At 48.4% G+C, this 21,920-nt stretch overlaps 1 pseudogene; it reads right to left on the bottom strand.

The window, feature by feature from the left end:
* Window positions 1-428: 428 nt before the first annotated feature.
* Window positions 429-20,848, bottom strand: LOC139585491 (serine/threonine-protein kinase PAK 3-like; annotated as a pseudogene).
* Window positions 20,849-21,920: the final 1,072 nt, after the last annotated feature.

Raw genomic sequence — 21,920 nt, 5'->3', positions numbered from 1 at the left:
CAGGGTGTGGAAAGGAGGGATGATTGACACACCTGGCAGGGAATTATCAGGGAGGAACCTGGGGTATCAGAGGCAAACCATGACATCACACCCCAACATACCACACTACTGAAAAAAATACAGTACTACTGACTAAGATAACATAACACATATAGTATATTAATTTATATATATATATATATATATGTTCATTTTAATATCTGTGAAGAGCCTATCCTGTAATATGTACTTTTCACAACATCAAAGAAGACATTTGCACCTTTAATAGACAGCTGACAACTCAGAAGGAAATGCTCACTTGTTCACAGGGTGAGAAAGAAAGGATTCTTCCAGATGAGGTAAAGTTTCAGAAACTTTATTTCTTTACAATCCTACTCTATAATCCTGTAGGGTGGTATTTGCAGAAAAATGGACAGGCACTAAATGAACCAGCCTAACCTCTGGAGCTAACTAAACTAACTAACCTTCTAGAACTAGGTCAGGTTTTTAATAAAGCTGCATTCAACTTTGTGGATAAAAAGGTGAAGCAGAAGAGTTGCTGACAGACAAAGGGGTAGCAACCCAAATAAAATGACCCTTACAGCATCTACCAATTAGATTAAGGAAAAGATGCGTGCTTGCCTCAGGACAAAATAGAGCTACCAGTCAAGAGATGCTGGACAAAGTGCAGCAACCAACCAAACAATGCATGTCTATAGAAACCTATAGGATAGGAACTAATTATAAACTATGTTTAGAAGCACAATAAATGGCTTGTCCTTGATTCACATTGAATTGTGCAGTCTTTTGTCTTTTCTCCACATACTCCTACTCTAAATCCTACTCTACAGTCCTACTCTAAATCCTACTCTAAGATGGCTATGGAGAAAATGGTCCTGATATGATTATAGCACTGTTTGCTTCTCCATCCTCCTCTTCATTGAGATGATGAGTGGTCTCAGGGTGGATGTAGCCTCAGCTGATGTTACAAATGGATGCTGTTCACAAAAAAACCCCAAAACCCAAAAACAAATACAAAAACAAAAAAAAGAAAACGAACAAATTAAAAAACAAACCAAAACAAACAAACAAACAAACAAACAACAAAAAGACAAAGAACAGTGAAGAGTGAACCATTACTTTCCAAGCTCAGGGCTTCACAGGCTCAATCGGGATTGCTCTGGGTCCTAAAAAGACCCAGAAAGAGGAGCAATGGCACCATCTGCTACCCAGCAGTCATGTGCAGGACCCTGCCATCACAGGCAAACCTGGCCCAGAATCCCACTCATCCATTTATTCAGGTTTCTTTATCTTGTTGGGATCTTTGCCCTGCCAGTGCTCTAGAAATGGTGCTTTCTGTCCCTGGGTTATCTTCCTTTCAGGAAACTCCAATGACTCACATAGGTCCCTGTCTTTGAAAGACAGGCACTGCGCTAATTCCCACAGGGACAGAAAGCAATGTCTACCTTTCCACGCCCTGCCCCTCGTGTGCTGGATGGCACCTTCCTTCCCAGCAGGGCCAGCCCAGTGGCACTGGGTCCTGCAGTTCCCTCTCTGCCACACAACCTGGCAGTAACCCTGGCGCAGTTCCCGTCTGCTTGAGCGTGCCAGGCAGCAGATGGGGCTGGGACAAGTCCCTCCCAGCTGTCCCTGTTTGCGTGCCAGAAACCTCCAAGGGTGGGCTGGGGGGCACAAACCAGGGCCCCTCAGAGGCTCACAGTGAGCCCCCACAGCCCCTCCTGCCACAGCCAAATCTCTGACTGCTCAGCTGGGACTGGCTTCCTTGGGTTCCTCCACCACCATTTCATGTCTCTGTACCCTGCATTGCTCTGCTTCAATTCTTTTGCCATTAGATAAAACTGAACACTCCACCAAATTAGAAAAGAGGGCAACAGAAACAGTCAGAGGACAGAGCACCTCTCTGCTCAGGAAATGCAGAGAAGAGGTGGAGTTATTCAGTTTTGTGAAGAATAGGCCCCAGGGAGACTTTATTGCCACTTTCCAAGACTTCAGAGTAGCTTTGAAGAAAGTGGGGGACATCTTTAACAGGGTCGGTTACAATAGGATATGGACAAATATTTTTAAACACAAAGGGCATCAAATCAGAGTAGGTCTAAGGAAGAACTTGTTTACTCAGAGCATGGTGCCACCCTGGCACAGCTTGCCCCAAGAGCTTGTAGGTGCCCCATCCCTGCAACCATTCCGGCTCCAGTGGCAAAGGGCTCTGAGCAACCTGATCTCTTTAAAGATGTCCCTGCTCATTGCAGGACACTTGCACCACAGGACCTTTACAGGGCCCTGCCAGCCCAGCCCAGTCTAGGATTCCTCACTGTTTTCATTTGAAGAGCACCAAGAGTGGAGGTGAGGAGGAAGGGGGCTCATCTGATGCCTTGGACTTGAGTGGAGGAGGAGCCCGGCCCTCAGACCCTGTTTCACCTGCAGCCCCTTCACATTTTACCTGCAGGAGCTCCTTGGCAGACCAGCGCCGCGCCTCGTCTCTCTGCAGGCAGCAGCTCAGGAAGTCACGCAGGCAAGATGAGAATAGGTTGGGCTGCTGCAGCTTTTGTCTTCCTCCTGTGGCTATCAGGAGTTGAGGCTGGGGAAAAAGGAGACACCAGGCTACACCTGCTTCTTTCCTATCTGTAACTGCTCTCCTGGGTCCCATTGATTAAGCTCCACTCTGCAGTGGCAGTTTCTGCCCTGGCAGAGACCCAGAGATGACTTTCCTTTACCAACCAAAAACCCAAACTCCGATGCAGCCACAGCTTTTCCAACATCCCACAGATCTTGCCTTGGCAGCTGATTTCATTGACTGACCTAGTTAGTGGGAACTACATCACCACAAGCACATTTCCTTCCCTGAAGATTCATACCAGCTTGAGAGGCTTTTTGGAAGAAGGACTTTGCTGTACTAACTCTACTATATCCAAGGGTTAGTACATGGAAAAGTATCTCTGCCGTGCTTCTTGGTCCCTTAAGAGCAGCTGCCATAAAACAAAACTAATCAAGCTTTTTGCTTTGTTCTTGAAAACAATGGGAATTGGAAGGAAAGAAAGGAAATCCACCAGGTGTTCCTCAGGTAAGGAAACAAACATTTGGAATCTCATCTTCAACACAGACACATTAAGATGCATGCACAAATGTACTGGGATGAAGACGCCTCCTTGGACACACAGGAGCCACCTGCAGCTCTGTCTCTCAGCAGCCTGAAAATTTCTGCTTTCCTTACATGGAAAAGAAAAACTTTTCATGGTCAAATCAGAAGGAGAGGTTCCATCCCTACGGTCACCCTCTACTCATTTGGCTACTCAAGTCAATGCATTAATGGTAGGCCCATCCCAGAAAGTGCCAGGAAACAAATGGGAGGTTTTGGCAGGCTCTCCACATCACCAGGCTCTGGCTTGGTGACGTGCAGAATGTGGCTTGGGCTAGGAGAGAAACACGATCACTGAGTGTTTCAGCAGCACTGCACAAGAAGCAGAAGAGACTCTGTGGCCTTTACACCCTCATGCCCCAGTTTGAAGCATGTTTCCCAGTGAGAAGAAACTGCACAGTGGGGTAAGTTCCTCTCTAAAAACCAGGCCTTAGCAACTTTCTTGTGTTTGGGCTTCTTTTCTTCATTTCTGAAAATGTAACACCAGTTCTGAGAGGCTTGCCTTGTGGTTTTAGGGGCATCTTCACAGACAGACAAGTGGGAACAACTTGAAACCCAAAGCAAATGTTGCCTGAGAAGAGCTGGGGAGTGTTTGCCTGTGGTGAGGCTTGAGCTGTCTGGCAATCCCTTTCCATGATGTGCAGAAACATCCAGCTGCTCCCCAGAGCTCAGTCCCTCTGGGCACGCAGGCCTCTGGAAACACCTGACGATCCCAGCCTTTCTCCTGCTCAAGAGCATCTAACCTAAGCTGAGCTCCAGTTTCTTCAGCAAGGCCAAGGATGCTCACTTCCATGCAGCTGACAGTGTCCATGGAGCTCAGCAGGTCTTTCTGATACTCCTCAGGCCAAGGAATTACAGTGTAGATTGGCAAGACATTGGCTGATCGTTATCCAGTGTGGTTTGTGTGGAACCAAGCTCTAACATGCTGACAAGTCAGAGGGAGAGAGCTCATTCTGCTTTTGCAAGATGGTATTTAGAAACATAGGACACCAACTTGGAACTATTCAAACCTCAACTTGCAGAATCCATCTCAAATAGACAAAAATATGAATGGCAAGAGGCCTTGGAGTCTCCATAAAAATGCCCACCACTGTAATGATAACTCTGTGCTTGTGGCACTGAAATAGATGGTGACCAAAGAGACTTTGCTATTATCCTCTTTAACCCAAAGGAGAATTTCAAATCCAGAAATGGCAATGCACTCCCCTTGTGTACAAATAATTTATGTGGCTTTCTTTCCTTTTCCCACATCACCAGAGGTGACAAAGAGGGTTTTATCCTGACTCTCAGCTGAGCTCAGCCACTGGCCATGGTGGGGAGCTGGAGTCCTCCCTGTCATTAGAACTGTGCAGGCCAGGGATGGCCCTGCTCCTGTGGTAAAGAAACACAGCACCGGTGTCAACTGCCCACGTTGGATCCCAGCCCAGGCACCTGCCTGCAAGCTCATCAACTTGTTAAAGTACCAAGAAACAGCCAAGGGTTTGGCAAACAATTCAAACTGCAGTCGGAGAAAAACACATCCTAAATTTATCCAGGCCACCCACACACATGCCTGAACCATGTACAGATGACTTGAAAGCCTGAAAGTTTCGAAGACCCACAGCATTTGGAAAAGATGCTACAGAATGGAAGAGAAGAGCTGTGTTTAAAAAATGAGAAAGCAAGCAGAACTGCTTGGGCATTGCTTTGGTAGTAGGTTTTTTCTCTTTTCCTTTTTGTTTACTTTTCTTTTTCCTTTTTTTCTTATGTTTTCTATAAAATTGAAACTGGGAAGGTCTAACCTCCATTTCTCAGGATATTTATCACATGTCTACCCTCTCCACTGAAAAATTCTTGTCCTTCAGAAACAGAGTTCCAACATTGTTCAAAAAACAAGTGAGAAATGTCAGGCATGGCTGGAGGCCAAAATGGCAGGTTTCTGAACTGGTTAGGTTTCTGAACTGCCACTTCCCTTTCTGATACAACCAAAGCTACAGCAGATGCTGATGTGTTGCAGGGGCATTTTTAGAAGGAGACCTTGGTGGAAGTGGTGCCAGCAGATGGCAATGGGATTTTGTCCAATGGCACACAGAACATGGGACAGGTGAGAAAGACAGTGGGATCGGTGAGTATTTGCACCTTACCAAGACAGGAGTTGCATTCCAGTGAGGAACTTCTCGTTCCACCATTTCGATGCCCACGATTCCCAAAGACCATATGTCCACTTTGGGGCCATATGGTTGACCTGTCACCACTTCAGGCGCCAGCCACCCAGGAGTGCCGGCCACGCAGCTCCACCTGCCCTGCTCAGGGGTGAGCTGAGCAAAGAGGCCAAAGTCAGCTGTGGAGAAAACAACAAACCATGAAAGCCAGCTCCAATTAGGAAACCAAGCAAAAGAATTCCCCACTCTCAGGCTAAGAATGTGCTGTTGAATCTCCTGGAGAACTGCGCACGCTCGATTTCCTTGGGGCTTTAGCCAAGGGAGTATGGAATTGGCCGCTTCCAAAAAAACCCAGGTTTCTTAACGCTGCTCACAGCAGTGGACTTTATGCCCCTGAAGCTTTAGATTGTAGCTCCCTCTGTCTGGAAGGGACACACACAGAGCAACGCCACTCTTGACTGCTTGTGGTTCCTTATACCTCTGTGCACGTTGCAACTGTGCCTTCAGCTCGCAGCAGGGGTCCCTGCACTGCCACCAGCACCATTTCTGGGGAGCTGGCAGTCACTCCAAGCAGCCCCACACCCACATCCCTGGAACGCTGCACCTGACCAAGAATATACTGACCCAGCTTGACAGAGCCGTCGGTTTTGAGAAGGATGTTGCAGCTCTTCACATCTTGGTGGATGACGCGGTTTGAGTGCAGAAAATGCAGTCCTTGCAGGCACTGAGCGAGAAAACAGAAACAGGAGGGCAAAAATGAGTGATGTGATTTCATCACACAAGAAAGGAAACAAAGAATCTAAAAGATTCCCTCTCCAGGGGAATGGGGAGTAATGGCAGAACAGTAATGGCCACTGAGAGGAAGAGCTTGCTGCTCCAACACTTGCAGAGCAGGACCTTTCTAAGGAAAGGCACGTCAGCTTTTGAAAGAGCAACAGCACCTGCTGTTGTAGGCTGTGCCCTGCAAACCAGCCAGGATGACTCCTGCTGCAGTGGACGTGCTTTTTCCATGCAGAGGACAAAGGAGGGGTTTTGAAAGGAAAAGTCCCTCCCTTTGGTGTGAAGCGGATCACTTTTGGGTGGGAGGCTGCATGACAAAGATTTTCTTGCTGGCCTCAGCACAGGCTTGGAAGTATCCCACCAGTCACTTTCCGGAAGCAAAGAGCATTTTGGCTGCACTACTATCCTTTTCAGCTGAGGACTGTGAGACATGAGTCTTTTTTCTTTGCTGATCATTTCAAATCCTGCCACCAGCACCTTTGCTTTTACAGGCAAGGAATGCAGTGAAGACAGACTCCAGGCAAACATTTAGAGAGGCAAGGTGGAGAACAGCAAATACAAATACAAGAGACAGAGCGAGAATACAACAGCAGGAGATAAGAGTACTGGCACTGAGTACAGGGAGTGCAGGGGCACTGGCAGGCCTTTCACTTGAGATGCTTTTACTTGCCCATAGAATAGCAGCAACACAGAAACAAAGCTTGGCACAGGAAATCACTCCAGCTCTGAGCCCCTGTTTCCCAGACAATCCTGCCCAAGCTCTTGGAAACACGGATGGGATTGCTGACCTCCCGACTGATGGCTGCCATCTCATCTTCAGACAGGTAGGTCTTGCTGATGACATTGCTCAGAGTGCCTCCATCCATGTACTCCATAACCAGCCAGAGTTCCTCACCCACAAGGTAGCTGAAAGAAGGAAACAAGGGCGTGGAGATGAATGTACATGGCTAGGTTGCTGTGTGGAAAAGACGGGTTGATTCTTCTTTTCAGGTCCCTTTGAGACAAAGACAAAATAAAGGAATAGACATTCCCTCTTGGCTGTGCTTTGTTTGCCATCCGTGCAGTCTCAAGGAGAAAGGCACAGCTGTGAAAAAGGAGATGTCTTAGATGGGCAGCAAGCAAAATGTGCAGTTTAGTAACAGCCCAGATAAAAAACCTGTCACGCATGGTGTTTCTGGAAAAAAGCACCTAGTCTTCCTGGCATGCATAGCAATGGAAAACAGTGGCAACAATCCAAGGGAAATCCTTGTTAGTTTACCTGGACCTAAGAAGACACTTGAAAAAAATCAAGCTCCAAAACAAAGTGGTGGCTGTGAATATAGAGATCATTGATTTAGTAAGACACGACTCATCCGGGTTTTTGAACAATTTTCCAATACCATGTGCCAGCGAAGACTCATGCAGACAAAATGCAATCTCTTCCCATCCACTGGAGATGAAAAGAGCAATAATAATTAGCCAATAATTACAGCTCTATTTTCTGCCAGTGACCAAAGTGGGATTTTACCTTGCATGTTTGCAATATGTGAACAAACATTCATGGGACAAAAGCACAACTCACCTGTCTAAACAATTGACCAGGTTGGGATTCCTATTCACCTTCATGACCATGAGTTCATTGACTTTTAGTTCCTTCTTCCTCAGTCCTTGAAGATGTATTTTCTTTATGGCCACCTAAAATGACATTGAAAATCAGTAACTTGAGAGGTTGGTGGCACGAGACCACAAGGCACATGGAGTGAGTGATTTTGCAATGACACAGCTGAGCTGTGCCAAACTGCCTTGTGATTAGGCACTGCAGTAATTAGGAACTGATGTTCCAACAGCCCATTTCTCTGCTCCCTTGGGAGCCAGTTACAGGACACATGGGGCCACTGACATTTTGCCTTGACCACTTGGTAACAGCAGTGTCTCAGTTATCACCCACAAAGCTCTGACCACACTCTCTGCTGCTTTGTTTGCGACTGAGAAGAAGCAATCCATGCCTTAAAACTCTGTGGATACATCCTGGGCTATGGGCAGGGCTTAGGGCTTTCAGGGACACCTTGCAGATCTCTCCCTGTGTGCAGTTCCCAAGTGCAGCAGGTGGCTAAGGAACTACCAGTAACTTTCAGATGTATTGCTGGCAGCCAGAAATGAGAATTCAGGACTCTGAAGCTGTAGCCCCAAAGAGCAGTGAGGTGCTCGAAGGCACCACCTTTGTTTCAGCAATGGAGAGCGAGTGAGCGCGTCCTTCTCTGAAAGGAACCGCTGCCCTCCGTGCCTTCCTTCCGGCAGCTGAGGAGGACAAAGTCCCAAATGCATTTTGCGGGCTGGCACCAGTCTGTGCTTCTTGTGCCTTTTCAGCACAGCTCTGCCCAAAGCTCCAGCCACAGCTCACACCAGAGGGGAAAGCCCTCGAGTGCAGCAGAATCTGCAGGTGCTGTTGACATTTACCTCTCCTCCTGTGGCAGTGTCGAGTGCTTTACAAACATCTCCAAAAGTCCTAGAAACAAAAGAGAAGCAGAGAAAGGAGAAGCCATTTAGATCTTGCAGTGAAAGCCAGCCCACGCAGGAGATCTGTGCTGCAAATGCCTAAGACCTGCAGGACACTGGAAGCATGGAGATGTCTTTGACAATGCCTTCTGAGCACACTTAGAAATTCTGATCAGCACTGACAATCTAAGCCCAGTGTTTGAACACATTTGCAGCTTGTCTGACTTCACACTTGATACCTATTCCACCAGCAAAACACCTGATGCATAGTTTGGTAAAATTAACATTGCTTGGACTCACCCACTGCCAATATTTTCCAGTTCAATGTATTTTATAATAGGATTTTCCATCTTTGCCATTCTCCCTGAGGGAAACAAAATGCAAGATGTTCACTTTAAAGCAGAGATCCCAGCTTCTAGGAGATACAAAAGGCAGCCCCACTGTCTGGGGCTCTGAGCCCTCCCTTTGTGGACAGCTGGCTAACAACAACAGGAACAGGAACTGGAACAACAAGAAAAGAACAGCAGGTCCACAGCACAAGTGGCTGGCACAGAGACTGATTTCTAGCATCCTTTGAAGTGAGAGACTTCTTGACAGCAGACACACAGGGAAGCACAGGGAGATACATTCAGAGACTGAGACCAGAAGAGAATACCTACCAAGGCAAGTAAGTTTGTCATCTAGAAACACTAAGGAGAGCTGGAACTAACAGTGCCTTTGTTTTCTTGGGAATAAACACTGTGAGATTTAGAAAAGGTTTCCTACTTGCTAAGATTAAATGCACCTGGACATCTAGAATCAATTCCTCTGAACAGATGTCAAGTTCAGAACAGGAGGAATTATTGCCAAGTGTTCCCATCTTTTCCAGCTTGCAGCAGTTTGCCAGAAGAATGCCTCTGCATTTGTAAACCAGAGCAGCTCATGCTAGAAGCAATCCCGACGGGGCTTTCAGCATCAGGGCCCTCACCCTTTATGAGCAGGCTGAGCTCAAAGACGCCCTTGCCCGTGCCCCGCGTGAAGAACCACGCCGCTTCTCTCCACCCCGACAGCGCGGATCAGTCGCTCCCATTGCACTCGCCCTCTCGGCACCGCACACGTCCCCATCCTCCCAACTCGGCACGGCGGGCATGGGCACAGAGGACAGCAGTGCTCCTCAGGCGCCCTGTGACACAGAGAGCTGCCCAGAGGAGATGCTGACCCTCTTGTGAGTCCGGGCCGTGCGACGCAGCAGCCGGCCCAGAGAAGGGGCTGCTGCCTCAGGCAGCTCCGCGCTGCAGCAGCCGGGCAGCAGCGGGACCCTCCCAGCTAAGGAAGGCTCCAGCCTCTGCACTCCCACCAGCCCTCAGGGGCAGGGCAGCGACCACAACAGGGCTGGCAAAGCCCAAGCATGAGCACTGACAGGCACTGACTGGAAGAAGCCAGAGTGAGCCTGAGCCCTGTACAAGCTGTTGCCCCCATTCAGGACACAGCAGGATAGGCTTTGAGATCAGCCACACCGAGGCGCAGATCAGTGCCCTTTTTGTCCCAACAGGTGATGGTAGACACAGAATCCACTGGGCTCTCTTCTCAACCCTACCAGATCTTCTCTGAGAGCACAGCACTGGCAGCTGTTAAGGGCAAGAAGCAGATTCATTGGGTTGTGCTGCAGAATCACAAAGGGCTTGATGTGTTCTCCTAGAGACTGATCTCAGCAGAGCTTCTGCCAGTGGCTAGGACTCAAGCAGTCACAGCCTTCTGCTGATCCAGGAACAATGCCTGCTTCTGCCTTCGGCAGAGAGGGAAGCCCAGGCAAACTCCAGCCAGTCTAAGCTGCCCTCAGAGGCAGCAGGAACACCCAGAGCTCTCTCTTGCTGCCTCGGAGCAACGCCAGCAATTCTGTGACACTAAACCGAGGAGAACCCTTTGGCACAGCTATGCTGACACGTGCACACAATACACTGTCCCTCAGATAAGAAAGATACCAGACGTACTCAGTTGCTCCAGGGAGTCACCCGCCATCTCCTGTTGCTGAGCAGCAGCTGGGTCAGCACGGGAGGTGAACCAAGTGCTCAGGCCCCACTTCTTCAGCTGGAGAGCAAAGGCTCCTTGGGATGGCACTGCTGCTTCTGCAGCAGCTTCAGTGTCAGAGTCGGTGTAGATCTGAGACAAGAAATGAGTTTATGTCAGGAAGGTGTGGCAGAGATTGCCCTGAAATGCAAGAGAGATTGCCATTTGAAATGCAAGCCCTTAGGAAGCTGCTGTCAGCCACATGCAGAGCTCTTCAACTGGATTGCTTTGGATGTCCACTTGTGAAACCAAATGGTCAAAACCAAAGGCTGGTTTTACTCGAGGTCATAGCCAGTTTCTTGTTCTAAAGGATGACTGCAGCAACGACTGCTCCACTTCCTCCCAAAGACTCCTTTCCCCCTCCTAGGTCTGCAGATACATTTGCAGCTCCTCATTCTAATGTTCTACCTCCTGCCATGAAATTCTCTTTTTCTGCACCTTCCTCGGGACGTGCTCATCCTGCAGCATCTCTGGATGGTTCAGTTCCTGGGCCTCATGCCAGCCTCGGGGCTCTTGGTTGCCCATCATTTGCTGGAACTCTCTGCAGGCTGCCAGGTAGGATGGCAACACTTCCACCTCAAGTCAAAGAGAACAAAGCAGTCAGAGACTACAGCTTGTCCCCGTCAGCCAGGAGTCATCGACTGGGAAGAAAGTAAAGAAAAGGACAGGAGCAGATTCACAAGGGATACAGACAGCTTGTAGCTCGTATTCCAGATCTATGTGAGTGACCATGTTCACCTGCAAAAACACCTCAAGAAACAAGGTCACCTGGAAGAAGCCAGCAGGAGTTCATTCGGATGAGTGCTGGCTAAATGGCCAAGGGAGTAATGCCACTGTCTAGAGCATCAGCTGAGATTCAGCAGACCAGGAAGTGCCCTTCAGAGCAGCTCTGACAGAGGCCTCATCAGGATGGCCTCAGAGGCATCACCCACCCCCTGCTGCTCTGCACTGGAAAGGCAAGGAGGGCAGAAACCACCCCTTGGGTGACTGCAGTGGCTATTGCTGTTTCACTCACTTGCTTTTCTAGAGCCTTTTGTTCCTGAAGGAGGCGATTAATTTTCTCTTTGATGATTTTAATTTTTTCGTCTAGCCTCTTCTTCCTTGCCTTGATCCTAGCCTCAGTTTCCTGCAGCTGTGCCTGCACCTGTTCATCAATTTTCTGTAAACAACAACGGAAAGGACTCTCTTTCATGCGTGGAGTGGCTGCCATTCCTTCATTCACCTGTTTTTGTTGATTGCCCCTCTGCATAGGGAGATTCTTCTCCTCTTGGATGTCTTCATTCCTCCTCTTTGCTGCCATGATGTCACTCTGAGCTTCAGGCAGCTCTGCTTGTGGCTGTGCCTTGATGTTCTGTACACACAAAAGCAGAGCAAGTGACTGAGAGCTGCCATCAAGATCAGCTTTTCCCTCTTTTAGCCTCAAAATCACATTTATTCAGCCCCTTCTTTCTGCTTCCCTCCCCAGCTCTGCTTCCACTGTAACCATCCTGTCCCGGTGCTGGTCTCTGCAGATTCCAAGGCTCTGTCCTTTCAGTGCCTGTGGGACTTCCTGGCCTCCTCAGTCCCAGGAGCTCTGGTTTATGCCCCTCTTCCTGCCCTTCCCTCTGTCCCCTGGCCAGTCAGGCTTACCTGGCCATTCTCCTGTGGCTCTTCCACCTGCTGCCTGAGCTGCTCTTCCTGCTCTCGGGCAGGGAACAGCTCTCCCTGAATCTGGCATGGCATCTCAGATAAGGCAGTCTGCTCCTGCTCTTTCTCTAGAAGCACCTGCACAGAAAGCAAGACAAGATGGGTTTCACCTTCCCGTACGACCTTTGTGGGCCAAGACTCAAAGACTGCTGGGCTCACACGCTCCCAAAGCACTGTGCTGCTGCTCTGCTGGGTCCTTCTCTGCCCGTGGGGAGGCACAGATTCCAAAGTGACCCTGGCCCTACAATCAGGGGGCATCTGGGGCTGAAGCTCCAACAGCCTCTCAGGCAGCTGACAGGGAAGGTGTGGCATTTCTCAAGGGTCTGGTGAGGGCCTCCCTCTGCTTCTGCCATGTCCTCTTTGTCTTTCAGTGGTGACTGACACCCCGCCCTGTCCCACAGCTCCATCCTGGCCCTGCAGGTGGCTTCCTGGGTGAGCTCACTCCTTGTGAGAGACACTTCTGGAGTTCACATTCCCTTCAGGCCTGCACCAGCATTCCTCCTTCCTGACATCTACACTCTTGTTAGAAAATGGGGTCATTCAGGAGATAAGCATGCATGCAAAGATCTCTGATGGAAGTCAGAGAACCTCTATGGCCATCTCAGTATATGGAGGAGGACCAAGGTGTTTCTTCTCCCTCTTTTGTCAACTGAGAATTCTGACCAGCAGTAACAGAGTTTCTCATAAGGCCCCATTAACAAATGCACTTACACAGCCCTGGGGATGCCAGCGAAGGAAACCATGTGTCATGTAATGCATGTATGGGCAAAGTCACCAGACCCCAACTACAGCATGGGATGGTTCCACTCCCTTAGGACATGCAAAAATTTAAAGGATAAAAAGAAGGCTTCAGGTCAGAAAAGGCTGGAGTAGGGAAACATGAGGGGAAAAAACAACCATCTCTGGAGGGGGAAACATCTCTGCCTGCTCAGGATCAGTCAATGGAACTTGTCTCTACTCCTCTCCTGAAGGGATGCCTTTAGGTGAGCTTTGCATCTTCCACTGCTTTGGAGCAGAGCCAGGAAGATTCAAATAGATAGATAGACAGACATCTCACTTTTATAATCTCTCTTTACTGTGCTGTGGTATTTACATTCTTTGAACACAGAGAGATATAATTCTCTCTCCTAGGTTTTTTTTAAGGGGAGGTAGTGAGAAACTTAGAGAAGAAGAGAAAACAATTATTATCTCTACTTGCTGTTCTTGTTGTTTAGTACATGTAGAATGTGTTCTAGTGATTGTTTACTGAAAGTGATTTGTTAATTGGATTTTAGTGATAGCTGTTTAGCTTGATTAGCCAATTAGATAAAAGCTGTGTCATGACTGTCTGGAGACAGTCACAAGTTTTTCTTTAGTAGCTTTTTAGTATAGTATCTCTTTAGTATAGCTTTAATATAGTACTAGTGTGATATAACATAGCTTAAGAAAGCATTTGTTTAACCTTCTAAATCATAGAGTCAAAGCACATTATTCACCACGTGGGGGTCACCCTGAATCAATACTGTCCTTTCTGTCGCTACACACATCAACACTCGGTAGCAGTGCCCCAATCTGCAGCCATCCTGAACTTGCTCTCCTGTTGCTTCAGTAACCCACACTCTTGGGGAATCTGGAGCGTGTGGGTCCTTATGGAATGCAATCAGACCCAGAGCGTTGCACTGGGAACTGCACTCTTTGTGCATCTGTGCTCGGGCAAGTTCTTCTCTTGGACTCGACCACACTGATGGTGCTAAAGTGGCTGGAATCAGAAATGCAGCCCAGCCCCTCTAATCTCTGAGCACCAGCTGGAATGCAAGGGCATTGATTTCCTGCTCAATTCCCAAATACAACACACACTGATTCCCTGGGCTGCCAAAAGACACGGGAGCCGTTAACCTGAAAGTGATGTGTTTCCACCAGTGCTGGAAAAGGGCAGGAAAGATTGAGCAAAAGCTCCCTTGCTCCCTGGAGAAGGACAAATTACACAAGGCTTCTCCTTCTAGCAAACAAACAAACAAATAAACAAACAAAATATGAAAGTGTTACCTACTCCAGTGTCTAAAGCACTTGGATGCAGTGAAGGGATGTTTGGCAGGGAAACAGCCCTTGTGCTGAGCATTGGATCTCTGGATCTAAGGCAGGGATCTATGGAAGTCTGCCTGAAGGTCCCTCATGAGCCCCCATTGTCCAGGCTAAAGCTCCCTCAGCACCTCCTCGCTGGCCTTGTGCTGCACCCCCTTGCCCAGCTCCCCTGTCCTTCTGTGCACGCGCTGCAGCCCCTCAAGGACTTTCTGCTTCCCAGGGCCCACAGCTGCACCCAGCACTGCAGCGGTGGCCGCAGCGCTGCCCAGCACAGGCCACGCTCGCTGCCCTGCTCCTGCTGCCCCCCTGCTGCTGACACGGCCACCGTGCCCTGGCCCTTCTTGGCCCCCTGGCCACACGCTGCCTCATCTTCAGCGGCTCAAGGCCGCCAGCCCTGCGTCTTTTTGGCCCACACAGCTCCCCAGCCACAAAGGTGCCCATTTCACTTCAGATACAGCAGGCATCATTGCAAGGTGTACATCCTGGATTTAGCATTACAAGACAGCAGTCAAGGACTTGCAGCTTTGCTCCCACTCCAGGCTCCAATGCAGTTTTCAAAGCAAACTACACAATAGAAGGTATCAACAGACACATGCAGCGTCTGGGTTTTGCCTCAGAAGAAGGGTTCAGAACTACTCACTTTGTTTCTTTTGCCACACTAGACAAGAATGGCCCCCCCCAGCTTCATGGACAACACAGTCATCTCCTTGCAGCTTATCAAAGACCAAGAAACAGGCAGATTCAGAGCACCTATCTGCTCTGCTACTGGCTGCTCTGCCTGAAGAGGCAGAAGAGCAACCTGACAACAAAGGCACCAAAATCCCTGACTTCAAGCAGCAGCTCTACATCCCCAGCGTGTCTCTGAAATAGTCCCAAGTAAGCACACCCAAGAAGTTTGTGGGGACAAAGCACCACAAAGAGCTTGTGTGGTCAGATCAGCATTTTTTTGTGCCTGCAGCTACTTGGCCAGTCCGTGCAGGGGGACAGGTCCCTCCATGCCACAGTGTCCCCTGTGTATCTGACAAGGCTGAGCACAGTGTCTTTGACATGCTCCCTGCTCTGGGATCAGGCAGCATTCATGCTCCAGGCTGGCCCCTATCAAAATGCCAGGAAGCTGCTGCCTAAGCATGACAGATCAAAGCCCATTGTCCAGCTGTCAGAGGCTGGGGGCAATCACCAGGTCCTGGCAGGACTCCAGCACTCAGCATCCTCAGCCAGCAACAGCAAGTGCCGGCTGGTCAGAAACTTGCAGCTCTGCCTTGCACCAAAGACAGCAGCACACACAACTGGCACTTACTGGCTCAGAATGGTCAGGCTGTGGTGTGACCACAGCTGGAGGCTGGCGCTCATCCACCTCATTTGCCTCCTCTTTGGCCTCCTCTCCATGAGCAGAGGGAGCCAGAGGAGAGACTGCTGTTGGTTCTGTGATCTGTGGACAGACAGCAGTGTGAGGGACAGAAAGTTACCTATAATTTATAACCTTATTTCTATTCAGCACTTTATTCTATTCAGCTCTATTTCTACAACCAGCTGTACTAAGGACAAATCAGAAACTTTGAGAACAATGGGATTCTAAGTCACTGCGACTGAATTTAAATGGGCTAATTCAACAGAATTGCTAATAGTTCTGAATTAGACATTATGCCCTGGCTACTATCAAGAAGCAACATTCTCTCTGCAAAATGAGCTTTTCATTCCTTGAAAGTTCTGAAATGGAAAATCAGGAAAAAGCCAGCGATGCCTTTGTTATTGCTGCTGCAGACATGGAAATGGATTTTCTTTCAGCCTACCCAGCTGGCCCTCTACACTCTGCTGCCACAGGCCAAGCTCACAGCTTGCTCTACAATTCTTAAGCACCAGGAACATGAAATGTTCCTTTCTCACTCACCTCAGGATCAGCACCTCTGAATACACGGATCATGTGATCTGGAGTGGGCAAGGGAAAATGAACAAGGGCTGTGAGAAAACTGCCTGGGCTGCTGAATCCCACAGAAGAGAAGAAGTCAACCCAAACAGAGAGTATTTTTCTTTATCAACATCCCTTCACGTGACATACTTCTTTCACACAGCCAGCAAGAGATCAGGACAATAATCCTGGTTGTGCCTACACTTCGGCCTGTTTAGCCAGTAAATGAATACAAACGTGATCAAGGAAATGCAAATTGTTCTTCAACACTCCATGCTTCTGTTCTGTTCAACAGATAAAGCAGCTCTTGTTCTCTTGTCTTTCAGGTACTTTTTTAAAAAACAGAAGTTGCATGCACTAATTCCCATTAAGTTGCTGAAAACAGTCACCCAGAAAAGCTTCCCCAAAATCCCCGAGCTGTGGCAGTTCTACTGTGAAACAGCACAGCAGCAGCTCCAGGGCTCAGGAGCAGACACTCATGGCTTTAGAGTTTGCACTTCACTGCAAAGGGAATCACTATTTTAGCACTCAGTCAAGGGTCAAAATAGACAGTCAAATCCTTTCATTACAAAATTTAGAATAAAAGAAGCTGTCCCTCAGTTCTGGGGAGAACTACAAAGTCTTTAGAAGGCCTTCTGAGAAGGCCTCCCAGTCTGCATTTTGGAAGTTGTCCTGCTTGATCCAGCAAACTGAGGAAATGACAGACTCTGCTGCCACAGACTCTCCCGTGGAGGGAACGGAAGCCCTGCAGGTTCCCTTGCAAATGCTGCCCCTGTGGCTACAGGCACCCCCTTTTTAGCTGAACGCCCTGACAGGAGCTTTACCAAACCACTGGCATCCTAATGCTCTTTCTCTTTCAAAATCAACCCAGTCACTAAGAAAGAGCAGGAAGACATGCAAAAGCCAGGTTAGCTTACACCCTAACCTAAATAGAGTTGAAACCTCTACTTACTTGCCAGGCTAGTCATGAAATAGGCGGAATAAACAGTGCCATACATGGTGCAAACTGCAGCAGCGAGTTGCTCAATCATTGTAGCACTGTTGTTCAAGTTTACCCCAGCACTACAAAAGCCAAGACTCCTGTCAGTGTGCAGCTACACACTGACAAAGGCCACAATCAGGAGGATGCTCCTGATCTCAGCAAGCCCTAGGGCTGCTCTGGCACTGAGGCCTTCCGTGCAACAAGGCAACCTTCTGATGTCACCACGACGATGTGGCAACCATGCCCTGATATCACAAAGCAAAGTATGACAAAGCAAAGCATCACAAAGCATGTTAGTCTGTGAATTTATGCAAAGCAGTAACCAACCTCCCCTACAGCAAACACAAAATGGCCTCGGAAGTTCTCCTCTGACACAAAGCAGCACAAACTCCCCCCGTGGGCCAAACCCTGTTGTTCAAGGGATCCAAGAGGAACTCCAAGAGTGCCCCAAGCACCTACAGCCTGTACCCCAAGTGAGCATTCAGATGGGACCCAAGCAAAGGAAACCAGACCAAGAAAATGGCCCAAAGCATTGTACAGAACCAGGAGAGAAAGCACTATTGGCATAGCAGCTGAAGTAATTCCTAACCAATCACCCCATATATCTGCATGTTTATTGGATGTTCCCAGGGCTGCTGTGTATGTACATCTCTTCCCCTGCTCTGCCTTTCTTCCCCTTTGGCAGCAGTGGAACTGGCAGCATCTGCCCGCCAGCAGCAGCTGCTCCAAGCTGGGAACGCGGCTGGCGGTGCTGATTTCCAGAGGCTCCTGTGTCCCAGGGAAGCCAAGGCAGGAGCAGTTGAACGGCGCTGGCGCTGCTGCTGCTCTGTGCCAGAGAGCCCCGGCTGGGCAGGGCACGGTGCCCACTGCGCTGCGGGCTCCTTCTCCTGCCAGAGCTGGGCACACCTGGGAGCAAGGCATGGCAACCTTTGGGCAAACCAAGGGGTTTCTGGGGCTGCACTGCTCTGCACACACCCAGCTCACCTGCAGCACAGAACCTTGGTCCCCCAAAAGGTAAACAAGATGGAAACAGCTGGAAAAGATCTCATTTCAACCATTCTTTATGCTTCAATAGAAATGACCAAAATGAAAGTTACCGAGCAGGGCCCGATCCACACTGCCAGCTCAGTGTGAGAAAAGAGGCATTACTTTATTTCAGTGCTGGGTGTGTGGGGAATCACTTCCCTGAAACATGCACACCCACGTGTGTGTATCCATGGAACTAAGACATTCCTTTCATTACTTTTATTCATTACTTTGCTCAAACTCACAGGCTAAACATTCTCACAAAGTATTTGACATGTTTAAATCACTTCCCCAAAATTACTGACATTTAGAGTAGGGGTCTCTTGAGGGTCTCTGGTGGTCATGTGGTGATCATCCCATTCCTCAAATTCTCCTTCCATGGTTAAGAGCCTTCTTCTCCTTGAATGCATTGCAGCTACCTCCTCAGTAGGCCCACTGTCTTTATTCTCAAGGCTAAGATATCCACTTGCACACATTAACCACTGGTGTGAGGGAAGGTATGACTCAGCACCGCCTGTTAAAGCTTAACAAATTCACAATTTGTTGCAGGTAAACACTTCCCCAACGTCTCTCCTTCCTTCTCTGGGAATCAAACACAAGCATTTTGTGAGCACTGAGCCCAAGGCCGCCTCCAACCCTCCTGTCACCCACCAGCCCTTCTCTCTTCACAAACAGCAGGTCCAGCAGTGCCTTCCCTCACTGGCTCAGTCACCAGCTGTGTCACAAGTTCTCTGTCACACACTCCAGGAACATCCTGGGCTGTTTGCTCTCCGCTGCACTCTGTTGCCAGCAGACATCCCCACCCTGTTCCATAGCCCTTGCAGAACCCTGCACCTGCTATCCCCGGGCACCTGGGAAGGGGAGGCAGTCACGGAAGAGATGCACCAGCTGCACCGGGCAGGAACCAAAACCCTCTCGCGGCACAGCTGCTGGCCTGTGTCTGGCACAGCTCCGGCTGCCCCACTCCTCATGGGCTTTTGGCTGGAAATGCAATTGCACTTTCTGCCTCATGTAGAAATACCAGGGCTGCACAAACAACGGCCAGCAGGCCACATCCCAAAGGCACTGCAGCATGGAGTTGAGAAGGAAGAAGACCCTTCCCCAATTCCTAACCATACCAAAAAATACCACCATAATTGGGACTTTTAATCTTCTGAATGCAGAGTTGATTCACAGGGTGACAAGGGAATCTTCCAATGGAGTTGAAGTGTGGTAGAGTTTTTATTCTGAGTCCTATTCAGACTGTTGATTTGAAAATTTATTTTAAAATATTTTTTAAAAGGCTGTGCAGTCATATGGTTTTGTTCTAATACCAAAATGGCTAGATTTAATTACATCCAAACTGATTAGTCTGTAAAAGCTTTCCTGCAGAATAGCCACTAAACAAGAAATGAAAATCTGTGGACTGTTGACTTTGCAAAATTCTACTAAATTTATCACACAATGAGGCATTTTTAGTTAGATCATAGAGCAAATTAATTCCTATGGATAACTTGATTTGGATAAACCTGTTGATTTCAAATTAAAATTGCCAGCATGTACTAAGTGGAAATCTGAATACTCACTTCTATGAGGTCTGAATTATTAGATAGTCATTGTTCACCATAATAACAAAAATTAACATTCTGGCTATTTTTTTTTACTTATCGTCAGCTCTTCAACACTCTTTGTAACATCAGAAAGAGAGTTTGTAGCAAGGTGAACCATGGGTTGGTGGAGCATTGCAGAAGGCTCCTGTGTCAGCACTAAATGTTCACATTTACCATGGCATCACTTCTTGCCTTTAATTCCAAGCTACAGCTCAGTTCCTGCAGTATAGATTCACACTTGTAGTCTGTACTTGCAGCTGGTTCTTACTTCCCTGTCCAGAAAAAAATCATGCTTGGATCTCAAATCAAAATGAAACAAGGAGAGAGTCAGGTTCTGGATAGGTATAGCAAGAACTAAGAGATTCTTTTTGCAAATATGTTGAAAAGTTGTTTGTAGATACTGCAAAAATGGCAGATTAAAGACTTGCACTCTAACTTGCAAGCTGAGGTTTGCCTGTTATTTCTGGACTGATTTCTTGAGGCCAGACACTGAACCTAATCAGTAAGAAAATCAAAACCACAGGAGTAGTTTGGAGAATATTGTAAATTATTCTGTCATGATGCTTTTTGCCTAAAAGTTCTGGCCATCATCCGATTGGAGTAATTAGAGGAGATCGAAGCCATCATTCTGTGCCTGTGCACACAGTTCCTTCCCAGGAGCAATCCATGAAGCAACGCTGACGAATCCACACCAGCAGCTGTTGCCACACAGTCATGAAGCAGAGAATATGTATTTCTGCTACACTTGGACAGCTGAAGATGCCTCTGCTGAGCTAATTTTAGTGACTGCTCACCGCAGATGAGACCTTGTGGTCAGTCTCCAACAAGTCAGGGCAGTTAATATTCTGCCTAAATGAAGTAAGTCTAGCAATACATAGGCCATGGAGCCTGAGGAAAGCCAGCAGCTGTTTGAGATTTAATTTGTTTTATCTTTCTTTTTACTAATTTATTGCAGTCAATTATTTAAAGAATGGAAACTTTTGGCATACCATTGGCTGGAAGGTTGGTCAATCTTCCATTCATGACTCCTCTGAAAGCATCACCCCAGTGTTTTTATCAGTAACTCTTCCATTATTATGGCTCACACAGCATTTCCTGCAGCTCTTCCTGGAGTCAGGGAAAGGCACCAGGAGAAGGGGGAGAAAGCTGTGTGCAGAGACTGTGTCAGATAAAGAGACATTTGTTTCCTCTTATTTGACTGAATGGCTGCAGGAACCTCGCTAGCACTGCTAGCACTGCTGGCAAGGTGGCCTTTTGCAGGGCTGGGCAGAGTTTGGGGCCCGGGGTCCCTCCTCTCCGTGGGACACCAGGGTAAGCAGCCCCTGTGCCAGCCAGGAGCAGAGGTTCTGTGACTCTGCCCTGGGCACAGGGACCTGCCACTGTCCTGAGCTCCTGCCGCGGGTCCTCTGGGGCAGGTCCTGCTCTGCAGGGATGATGGGCGCAGCTGGGGGGTGGCTGCAATGGGGGGTGGCTTCCAGTGTGCTCTGTTGGTCTGCCACACTGCAGCCAACAGAGCTTCTGGAAGGAGCCTCCTCTTGTGAGCTGCTGGAGCTGGAGCTGGCGCTGGCCACAGAGCCGCTGCTCTCATCCCTGACAGGACCAGAGCACAGCAGCCTCTGGGCCTCCTTGCTGCACAATGACAGTGAGGAGGCCATGGACCAGAGGGTCAGTATGAATGACTCAGTTTCCTGATAAACTGTGCTAAGAAAACCCTGCATCCCTCCTGCCAGATCTAAGACACTCCAAGAAATCTGTTGGCACATTGGGAACTCAGAATTGTTTGCATTTTGAACAATTGTCTTATGAGTGCTTTTGATTGTTTTTGTCATTTTGTGTTGATTCAGTTGATCCTTCAGAGAAGCTTTCCTAATAATATAAAACACAGGGAATTGTGGAGACCCTGGGGGGCATTCCCTGGTCTAGGGAGACACGAGAAGCTTCCCTCAAAAAGCTGTTAGAGCCCATTGGCTCCTTCCCCTGTTCCTGTGTCTGCTCCTGTGTTTCTGAGCCACACCTTCCCTATTCCCTGATTGCCCCCCTTATCTTTGTACTGCCCCGAGATCAGGGTCAGCCCCCAGGCCCCTGTGGAGACAAA

Source organism: Agelaius tricolor, unplaced genomic scaffold (genome assembly GCF_023055355.1).
Source record: "Agelaius tricolor isolate 1412-34295 unplaced genomic scaffold, bAgeTri1.0.p SCAF_81, whole genome shotgun sequence".
In the NCBI taxonomy this organism is placed as follows: Eukaryota; Metazoa; Chordata; class Aves; order Passeriformes; family Icteridae; genus Agelaius; species Agelaius tricolor.
This window is presented reverse-complemented; position numbering and strand designations above follow the sequence as displayed.